Raw genomic sequence first — 11,781 nt, forward strand, 5'->3', positions numbered from 1 at the left:
CTCTCCTGCTGTCCATATATATTAAATTTAGATTATCAAGAACTCATGTAAATTAAACTACCCTTAATATTTCTTTTGTATATGACTTATTTCATTGGGTGTACTTATTTTGGTACTTATTCATGTTGTGTTTGTTCTAGTATTGTCTTCCAGTGCTGAATAGAAGAATTCAATATCCTTTATCCAAAATACTTGGTATTTGAAATGGGAAGAGATTTGGATTTTGAAAAAAAAAAATTTTTTTTTGAGGGAGAGAGAGAAATGCCTTGGGAGGACATACAAGTCAATGTATTTATGTTTTACATGTATCTTTCATACATAATCTGAAGGTAATTTTAAACATTTTAGTGCATCTGTGTTTGGATTGCAACCTGTTAATGAGGTCAAGTGTGGAATTTTTCACATGCAGCATCATGTCAACTGTCATAAGGATTAAGATTTTGGAGCATTTTTGATTTTCAGATTTGCCATGTTTATCTTGTAAGGCATTGTTTATCATTTAACTTTCAGTGAGAATTTGGATTATTTCCAGTCGGGGGCTATTGGTGCAACCTGTGTACATTCACATACAAGTCTGCATGGAATTATGATCTTATATTATAGTTATACATTTTGTTTTGAAATATCTGGGTCCTATGTTAAGTATTTATTTAAATTTTAAGGACATTTTTAGCTGCTTTCTTCCAAAATATTCCAAAATGTATTTCATGAGCTCTTCACCCTGACCTGATATCCATGCTGGTGCCTCAGCCTTGTTTGAAGTTGTATAGCTTGAGATGTTCTCCAAATAATCTTTATGTCCATATTGAAAGTAATGTTTGGGTACCTTGACTATTGACCACTGTGCCTCAGTTAATTCTGTTGTAGAAAATGATGTGTGAGAAATCCACCTAAAATTTTCAATTCAGTAATCTTTTATATTTTAAGCCTGTCTGTGAAAAAAGGACTCTTGAAACAAGTTATTCATACTTAAAATGTGAGTTAAATTATACATTTTAACTTGACAAAAATCTTAATATTTTGAAATAAGATTCATAATTTTAAAAAGAACAAATTATTATTCTTAATAAATGTTAAGCATAATCCTTAATTCAATGCATTTGTTTGAAAAGTAATAATTAATTTTGTATTCTGAATATTCTACATTAAAATAATTATAATTTCTACAGTAAACATTCACAAGTCACAGGAATCTGAATAGTGAAGTAATTGCTACAGTTCTGAAATGAAGAGGCCATGAAGTAATTTATCACTCCCTGCAAGTTCAGGATTGTCTCACATCATGATGTGGTTAAGAAAAACCACAAGATGTAAGAAAAAAATGTGGGATGTGTTCAGTTGATTGATGAGAAATGAGAAAACCTGTTCCCTACAGAAAAATAAATCATCTCCAGTGAATCTGAATTCTTTGACAGTTCTGATCCTTCTATCCATGTAGTGGTGGCCCTTCCTTTTAACATACAGGCATCTTGTTCCTTACAGGACCACATACATATAGCATACAGCTTACCCATGACATATGATTATAAAAACTTTTTTCCCTTCAACTTAAATTGATACTAACATGTTATAATTTATGAACTGTCACAAAAAGCCATTTAATATCAAGACTGTGTATGTGTGTGTATATCTATGGAACTTGCAGGGAACACAGCATTGCCCATTTTATAATTTTGTTTCAGTTTTGTTCTCTTTAACTAGAACCAGTTTATATAGGAAACAACAAAGTGAGAGCACAAGCAGCCCAATTTGCATATTAGTGATATGCTGAGCAGACTTGATATAGTTTTGACAGACACATACAAATGGAATAACTTTAATGTAAGACATATTTTTAGATATCTGATCCGGTTGCTTGTGTGTGTGATCTCTGAAAATGGAATGTACTCATCAAGAAAATTATTTGCAAACATAAATCAATTGGTTATCATTTGCCTGACATTTAGTATACCATTTTTTGGTGGGAGGGATAGGGATTGAGCTCACGGACATTTAGCCACTGAGCCACATCCCCAACCCTTTTTATTTATTTATTTTTCAGTTTTGATACAGGATTCTCACTAAGTTGCTGAAGGCCTTGCTTAAGTTGCTGAGCCTGACTTTGAATTTTTGATTCTCTTTCCTAAGCCTCCCAATCCACTTGTATGACAGGTGTACAGCTGGTAATTTACCAATTTTTTAAAACAAAGATTATCTTTAAAAAGTTCTTTTCTAATATAGAATTCATTGTTTATGAATTGACCTAGACATAAACATCAAAAAGTTTGGAATTTTTAAGAAAATATTAAAATTACATGGTTAATAGTGATTTTTAAGCTAACAAAGAGAATATACACTGATTGAAGTTAGTTCTCTACTCTTATGAGGCAAAGAATCATAATTCTGTCACAGAACAACTCTGAAATTGTTGGTACTAGTATAAGCATAAACTCAATCTGTGCTGACAAGTCTGTACTATTAAACATCTAATCTCATTTTCTTTTGTTGTGTTTTAATTCATATAGTTGTTATAAATAAGAAGTAAGCCTAAAATTTTAATGTCTGAGTAAAGGTCAGTTAGTTGTTTTTAAAGTTATCATTGGATCTTATATGAAGGATCTAATATACAATGTAGTAAAATTTTTCTCATTTTGTAGGCAAAAAAGTAGGGATTCAAAGAAGTAACCAAAGCATTTTGAGTTGCATATGGCATTAGGGGAAGAGTAAGTTCAAGTACAAATAAATAATAGAACCTCAAATAAAACAGCATTCTACCTGTAATTTGATTACATACTCTTTCATATGAATACAGCTGTAGGAGGTAGAGATAGTCAGCATTTGACCTTTTTTGTACATTTGATAAAAACCTTATCTAGTCACTATGTATACAAATGATAATTTACATTTGGCTTCAATAAAAAATTCTAGTTCTAAAGCACTTTTACAAAGGAATATTGGTCACTGTTCTTGGATGATCCATTCTCATGTCTTACAATTATCACTTTCCAAAATTTCCTTAAATCATAAGGTTGTGTAGATTCCCCCTGAGGCATCAATTTCATGGGGGTTTCTGAACCTTCTGAAGTTAAGTGCCAGACTTTACTGTCAAATTTTCAATGTCCACTACTCAAGATCAAACTGGATTTTCATTCTACAGTCTTTCGATTACTTTTTTCTCACCTTTCTTGGAAGATGCTTACTTTTGTCCATAAGATAGTGCTTCCTTAAATTAGAATTTATTATTTATCCAAATAAAAATGTAAGATTGTTTTAACTTTTTTATACACTCTTTTCTCCACATTTTAGATCATTTTTAGCTCTCTATTGAACACTTTTCAAATTCTACATGAACTTGAATACTAAGGTAAGGAATCCCATGGAAACCACGCCAGACACAGGAAATCACATAAGGGAGTTTATTAAGCAGAGTGTTCTCCCTGCAGGGTAAGAGAGAAAATGAGAGGAAAAGAAAGGGAAAGAGAAAGGGCACACGCTAGAGAGAGTGGAAAGCGAGGAGGAGAAAGAAAGCAAGTCAGGGGTAGAGAAAATCAAGAGAAAAGAAGGCGGTGAAGCTATCTTTAAGAATCCCGCCAGGCTAACAGAGGACCAATAATGGAGAAGGATATTTGCAAGCTGACTGATGAACCAATAGCTAGCTAGGATGTTCACAGACTGACAGTAGTTGGGAGGTGGGGAAAATGACTGCACCGGAAAGGGTAGGGAAAGCAGCTTTCAGACTGACAAGCTAGGTTGTGATGCAAAGGAAAGGGTGGGGGAGCAGCTTTGTATTACACTAAGAAGTCAAAATGAGAAATCATGTATTAAGGATTATCTAATTTAGGATCTTGGGTCTCTTAATTAGAGGAAGCACAGCTAAAACTGCTAAGTTCAGTAGTGGACACCATAAGTGAATTTAGACAGGCCCTCAGTGTCAAAGGAGACAGGATATGAATCTCAGTAAACTAACAAGATAGGCATATTTCAGTTTCTAAATTAAAAAAAAATTATTCTTGAACAAAGATTAAAGGATAGGGCATTGGAATCAAGCCCAAGCTGGAAGGTGAAAAGAATCTGTGAAAAATCTAGATGTAAGCAAAAGGGGGGAATGAAGCCAGATGAAGGACAGATATTTAGTGTAGAAATAGGGGATCAGGTCAAAGTGAGGAAATGAAGGCCATAAAAGTCATCTGCCTCTGGAAGTTGGAGACTGGCCCTGGAAGAATGCAATGTCAAGGATCTCCAGAGTCCATTGATTTCCAAATTTACCTGCCTTTATCAAGGACTGCATGCATGAGGGCTGGGGATATAGCTCAATTGGTAGAGTGCTTGCCTTACAAGCACAAGGCCCTGGGTTCAATCCCCAGCACTGCCAAAAAAAAAAAAAAAAAAGGACTGCAAGCATGGAGCTGCTAATTAATGCCCCCTGGCCCCTTACCTACCTGAATCACCTTGGCCCTCCTCCTGCCCATGGCTTCTCACTTAATGCAAAACCAGGCCTAGTCATGTAGGCTGGAAGGAGAGACAAGGGGGGAGAGAACTGGAGAACAAAAGAGACTTTATAAAAGATGTAGGGTGAGCTTACTTCTTGGGACTTTAGAAAATCAGCCATGGTCCCCTTCTTCTTCATGGGAGAAGTCTGTATTATTACATTTAAATAATATGCTTGCCAAAAAAAAAAATCTAGATGCAATGAACAAACTATCTCCTTCTTGGTTAAGTCAATTCAATCTTCCAGCATTGCAGTTTCATGTGGGGAGATACTCCACCTCTCCAAGTCCTTTCTGCTGTGGAACCCCAGTTTGGAACCTCTTCCTGCCTATGAAATGGAGAAAGTAGTGCTATTTATTTTCTGGGGTGTGAATGAGATAGCCTGTGTTTGCCCTTTGGCATAGGTCATGACTCATGATAAGCAATGTTATTGATAACAATGGTGCTTTCACAGATAGTCCAATGAACATTTTACTCTATTCTCTGACCATACAAATATGGCCTATACAACTTTTGACTGTCAACTAACCTTTTGTAAATGCTATAGTTTTATATTCTTACTGAAAACATAAACTTCTTAAAAGATAATTCAAAATATTTGAATTGATTCCTTGCAAGTCATCTGGTCATCATTTTATTTGTATTTTTTTCTTCAACAGAATATGAAATCACCATTTTTTATCCTGGATAAAGTTCCACAACAGCCCAATACCAGGTATAGGCAAAGTTTTTCAGTAAACACCTGAAGTTATTTTAAAGAAAAATACCATACCCATTTGGTATGTTCTTAGAACTTTTTGTTACATAAAGAGTTTTTCAGGTCACAATGCTTTTTTTATGTGTGGGGGCTATTTATCAGCACTGGAATTGTCTTTTGATTACAGATAAGGTAACTTCTGTTCTGATGCTATTTAATCAGACCTGGATTTCATGAGAATTCTAGAGACTTTTAAAGCTACTGCATGTGCTCCTTTGCTTTATAACTGATTCACAAGTGAATCTTATATCACATAATGCACAAACATGAAGGTCCCATATTTAGTCAAACTTTATTGAAAATATTATAAATCATAATACTGAAATGGGAATTTTTGGTTATGCACAAAATTTGCTTATTATTTTATCACAAGGGAGTGCCTGCACATGGATATAATAATTTCAATCAGTATTAGATATGAAGGTTAACCACAGTAATATTACTTTTAAAATAAAATATTGACCAAAATTTTATATGCATATACCACAGTGAATTTAAACTTTATGTATATCCATAATGCACTAGTTTTTAAATAAGTATAAATGAATAGAAGATCAGTAAAGTAGAGGAGAGGAGTGAAGGGGAAAACTGGTGACTGAATTGGAGTTAATTATGTTCCATGCTGTTATCATTATATCAAAATGCATCCCATTCATATGTTTAACTATAATGAACTAACAATAATAAAACACAAAATAATGTTTTTAGGTATTATTTGTTAATTAATGAAATTCAAAGTGGAAAAACAAGTTAAGTGCTTATTCCAATGACCATTTCACCTATTGAGGTGAATTAGTGTTTCAATATAAATTTTAAGAAAGTCTTTTCTAATATCAAATATCAAATATCAAATATCAATATCAAATAGTGAGATGTCAGAGGTAGGCACCTCTCACCTCATTTTTTCCCATGGTCACTAACCCTGAGGTTATCTGTCTCCTTCAGAACAAGCCCACAATTATCTACAAGAGGGTTTTTGAGACCACCAAAAATACATGAACAGGTGTCATCACAATTTAGCAAGCATTCATTAATTTCTATGCCCAGATAATTCTGCAAACAGCAGTGAGCAAAGCTTGGTTTTCAGGAGCTTGTACTGATGTTCTAATCCCAAACACCTGAACCCCACTGTAATTCACATGTTGTCCTATTTCTTCCTTTCCAGACATAATTACTAGCAGTTAATTGATAAACTATGATTAAATATTATGTCCACTTTTAATCTAGGATTCATTTTTGGTTTATAAGACAGTGACTTCCTAATATACGTGTAGCTCACAGCACATAGTTTAAATTTTGCATTCTCTAATAACATCACATACACTTGTCTTGTCTCATTAGATTGAAAGCTCCATGAAGGCAGGGACTCTGATTTTTCTCACTAAGGTTTTGGGCATATTAGACTCTAGTTTCAGATGAGATAAGAACCTGTTTCCCATCTCCTGTACTTTCTTATCTTTCAAAAACATCTGTATCTAAATTCCACATTTAAAGAGATGGGAAAATAAAGTCTATCAAAGCAGTTGAAATGTAGTTAATCTGTTTTTGTACAATATTAATTCTCTGTACATAGAGTTGATGTCAGAAGAGAGGTTTTAATGGAAAAAAGAAAATAAAACTTGCATTCAAAATAAGATAAACCTACTTAAAGATTTATCCACAGGGCTGGGGATACAGCTCAGTTGGTAGAGTGCTTGCCTTGCAAGCATAAGGCCCTGGGTTTGATCCTCAGCACTGCAAAAAAAAAAAAAAAAAAAAAAAAAAAAGATTTATCCACAGATATTCTATGTCAGTATTCTATTGTCAATATTCATAAAGTTGTGGTATTTGTGTACCATATCTTTTTTTTTTTAAATAATGGAATTAGTAGAGCATTTTACCACTAAACTCGCTTTCCAGGAAGGGTCCATAAAACAGTAAACATAGCTATTAATTGTGCTTGAAGGTCAAAGAAAGCACTTTTTACCACTGCACTAAAACTTTCACAGGGAAAGTAAATCACCCCATATGTGCTTGCTCAACTCCAGCAACAGAAGTGCGATGTGTACTTTTTGCCTTGTCAAGGGAATGATGTCAGATTTGTTATGTGATTAATGACTTACAGTGTGGTTTGGTTATATTTGAGCTGCCATGTTTTATTTATTTTTTAAAATATATTTTTAGTTGTCAATGGACCTTTTTTTTCTTTTTTTTATTGTAAACAAATGGGATACATGTTGTTTTTCTGTTTGTACATGGCATAAAGGCATACCATTTGTGTAATAAATTTACATAGGGTAATGTTTGATTCATTCTGTTACTTTTTCCCTTCCCCCCACCCCTCCCACCCCTCTTTTCCCTCTATAAAGTCCTTCCTTCCTCCATTCTTGCCCCCTCCCTAACCCTAACTCTAACCCTAACACTAACCCCTCCCACTCCCCATTATGTGTCATCATCCACTTATTAGCAATATCATTCCTCCTTTGTTTTTTTGAGATTGGATTATCTCACTTAGCATGATAATCTCCAATTTCATCCATTTGCCTGCAAATGCCATAATTTTATCATTCTTCATGGCTAATATTCCATTGTATACATATACCACAGTTTCTTTATCCATTCATCAATTGAAGGACATCTAGTTTGGTTCCACAATCTGGCTATGGTGAATTGAGCAGCAATGAACATTGATGTGGCTGTATCTCTGTAATATGCTGATTTTAAGTCCTTTGGGTATAGGCCAAGGAGTGGGATAGCTGGGTCAAATGGTGGTTCCATTCCAAGTTTTCTAAGGAGTCTCCACACTGCTTTCCAGAGTGGCTGCACTAATTTGAAGCCTCATCAGCAATGTATGAGTGTACCTTTCTCCCCACATCCTCGCCAACACCTGTTGTTGCTTGTATTCTTGATAATCGTCATTCTAATTGGGGTGAGATGAAATCTTAGGGTAGTTTTGATTTGCATTTCTCTTATTATTAGAGATGTGGAACATTTTTTCAATATATGTTGATTGCTTGTAGATCTTCTTCTGTGAAGAGTCTGTTCATTTCCTTAGCCCATTTGTCAATTGGATTATTTGCATTCTTGGTGTAGAGTTTTTTGAGTTCTTTATAGATTCTGGAGATTAGTGCTCTATCTGAAGTATGATTGGCAAAATTTTCTCCCACTCTGTAGGCTCTTTCTTCACATTGCTCATAGTTTCCTTTGCTGAGAGAAAGCTTTTTAGTTTGAATCTCTCCCAGTTATTGATTCTTGCTTTTATTTCTTGTGCTATGGGAGTCCTGTTGAGGAAATCTGGTCCTAAGCCGACATGTTGAAGCTCTGGACCAACTTTTTCTTCTATAAGATGCAAGATCTCTGGTCTGATTCTGAGGTCCTTAATCCATTTTGAGTTAGGTTCATGCATGGTGAGAGATATGGGTTTAGTTTCATTCTGTTGCATATGGATTTCCAATTCTCCCAGCACCATTTGTTGAAGAGGCAATCTTTTCTCCATTGCAAACTTTTGGCCCCTTTGTCTAGTATGAGAAAATTGTATTTATTTGGGTTTGTGTTTGTGTCCTCTATTCTGTACTATTGATCCACCTTTCTATTTTGGTACCAATACCATGCTGTTTTTGTTACTATTGCTTTGTAGTAGAGTTGAATATCTGGTATTGCGATAACCCCTGCTTTACTCTTTCTGCCAAGGATTGCTTTAGCTATTCTAGGTTTTTTATTCTTCCAGATGAATTTCATGATTGCTTGTTCTATTTCTGTAAGGTACATCATTGGGATTTTAATTGAAATTGCATTGAATCTGTATAGAACTTTTGGTAGTATGGCAATTTTGACAATATTAATTCTTCCTATCCAAGAACATGGGAGATCTTTCCATCTTCTAAGGTTTTCTTTAATTTCTTTCTTTAGTGTTCTGTAGTTCGCATTTTAGAGGTCTTTGACCTCTTTTGTGAGATTGATTCCCAAGTATTTTACTTTTATCGATGCTATTGTGAATGGGGTAGTTTTCCTAATTTCTCTTTCTGAAGATTCATCACTTATGTATAAAAATGCCTTCGATTTATGTGCATTGATCTTATATCCCACTACTTTACTGAATACACTTATGAGATCTAAAAGTTTTCTGGTGGAATTTCCTGGTTAATCTAAGTATATAGTCATATCATTGGCAAATAGGGATAGTTTGAGTTCTTCTTTTCCTATTCGTATCCCTTTAATTTCTTTGATCTGTCTAATTGCTCTGGCTAGATATTTGAAGACAACGTTGAATAGAAGTTGTGAAAGAGGGCATCCCTGCCTTGTTCCAGGTTTAGGGGGAATGCTTTCAGTTTTTCACCATTTAGAATGATATTAGCCATGGGCTTAGCATAGATGGCCTTTACAATGTTAAGGAATATTCCCACTATCCCTATTTTTTCTAGTGTTTTGAGCATGAAGGGATGCTGTATTTTATCAAATGCTTTTTCTGCATCTATTAAAATAATCATGTGATTCTTGACTTTAAGCCTATTGATATGGTGAATTACATTTTTTGATTTCCTGATGTTGAACCAACCTTTCATCCCTGGGATGAAACCCACTTGATCATGTTGCAATATCTTTTTAATATGTTTTTGTATGCGATTTGCTAAAATTTTGTTTAGAATTTTTGCGTCGATGTTCATTAAGGACGTTGGTCTGAAATTTTCTTTCCTCAATGTGTCTCTGTCTGGTTTAGGTATCAGGGTAATATTGGCTTCAAAGATGGAGTTTGGGAGGGTTCCCTCCTCTTCTAATTTATGGAATACTTTGAAAAGTATTGCAATGAGCTCTTCTTTAAAGGTTTTGTAGAACTCGGCATAGATATTTATGATTGCTATACCTTGCTGATTTATGCTTCCCTTAAGCAGTATGAAATGTCCTTCTTTATCCCTTCTGACTAACTTTGGCTTGAAGTCCACATTATCTGAAATGAGGATGGTACTCCAGCTTTTTGCTGAGTCCATGTGCATGGTATGTTTTTCCCCATCCTTTTACCTTTAGTCTATGGGTATCTCTTTCTATGAGGTGAGTCTCTTGCAGGCAACATATTGTTGGATCTTTCTTTTTAATCCAATCTGCCAGTCTATGTCTTTTGATTGATGAATTCAGGCCATTAACATTCAGGGTTATTATTGAGATATGATTTGTATTCCCGGTCATTTGGTTCATTTTTAAAATTTTATTTATTTATTTATTTATTTATTTATTTATTTATTTATTTTTTTACACACCTTGGTTCCTCCTTTATTTGACAGTTCTTTTAGGTTAATTCCTCCCTTTGCTGATTTGCTTCTTTGTTTTTTATCTCTTCCTCATGGAATATTTTGCTGTGGATGTTCTGTAATGCTGGCTTTCTTTTTGGAAATTCTTTTAGCTTTTGTTTATCATGAAAGGATTTTATTTCATTGTCAAATTTGAAGGTAAGAGTTGCTGGGTATAAGATTCTTGGTTGGCATCCATTTTGTTTCAGAGCTTGAAAAATGTTGTTCCAGACCCTTCTAGCTTTTAGTGTCTGGATTGAAAAATCTGGTGATATCCGTATTGGTTTCCCCCTGAATGTAATTTGGTTCTTTTCTCTCACAGCCTTTAAAATTCCGTCTTTATTTTGTATGTTAGGTATTTTCATTATAATGTGCCTTGGTGTGGGTCTGTTGTAATTTTGTGAATTTGGAGTCCTATAAGCCTCTTGAACTTGATTTTCCATTTCATTCTTCAGATTTGGGAAATTTTCTGATATTATTTCATTGAATAGATTGTTCATTCCTTTGGTTTGTTTCTCTAATCCTTCCTCACTCCCAATAATTCTCAAATTTGGCCTTTTCATGATATCCCATAGTTCTTGCAGATTCTGTTCATGATTTCTTACCATCTTCTCTGTTTGTTCAACTTTGCTTTCGAAGTTAAATATTTTGTCTTCAATATCTGAGGTTCTGTCTTCCAGGTGTTCTATCCTATTGGTTATGCTTTCTATGGAGTTCTTAATTTGGTTTATTGATTCCTTCATTTCAAGGATTTCTGTTTGGTTCATTTTCAATATCTCTAACTCGTTATTGAAATGGTCTGTTGCTTTCTGTATTTGCTCTTTTAACTGTGGATTGGTGTGATCATTCAATGCCTGCATTTGCTCTTTCATCTCATCATTCAATGCCTGCCTTTGTTCTTTCATCTCATCATTTGCTTCTCTGATCATTTTAATTATGTACATTCTGAACTCCCTTTCTGTCATTTCTTCTGCCATGCTCTCATTGGATTTTATTGATGTAACATCTAAATTTGTTTGGCACATTTTCTTCCCTGTTTTCTCATATTGTTCAGGAATCAGTGGGTCATTAATATTTTGCAGATTTCCTCTATTGACTTATAATGTCCCTGAAGATTTCTAGTATATCCCCTCTTATCCTTCAGTAGCCTACAGTCTTGGAGGAAGTTGACAATGCGGTGCTCCACAAGGAAGCTGCCTCTCTAGGGTTGGTGACCCTCAGGTGGGGTATATTCCCTGCTAGTGGGCAGAGGTGCCTCCACTTGTTGACCAATGGTCATCCAAAGGGGCACTAGGC

The 11,781-nt window shown here is 34.7% G+C and overlaps 1 non-coding gene across 1 annotated transcript; it reads left to right on the plus strand.

Annotated features, from left to right (window-relative positions):
• Positions 1 to 4,278: 4,278 nt before the first annotated feature.
• On the plus strand, positions 4,279 to 4,351 carry Trnav-uac (transfer RNA valine (anticodon UAC)). The gene has a single exon. It is a non-coding gene; the product is annotated as a tRNA-Val (tRNA).
• The last annotated feature ends 7,430 nt before the right edge of the window (positions 4,352 to 11,781 follow it).

The sequence above is a fragment of the Sciurus carolinensis genome, unplaced genomic scaffold (genome assembly GCF_902686445.1).
Source record: "Sciurus carolinensis unplaced genomic scaffold, mSciCar1.2, whole genome shotgun sequence".
NCBI lineage: Eukaryota > Metazoa > Chordata > Mammalia > Rodentia > Sciuridae > Sciurus > Sciurus carolinensis.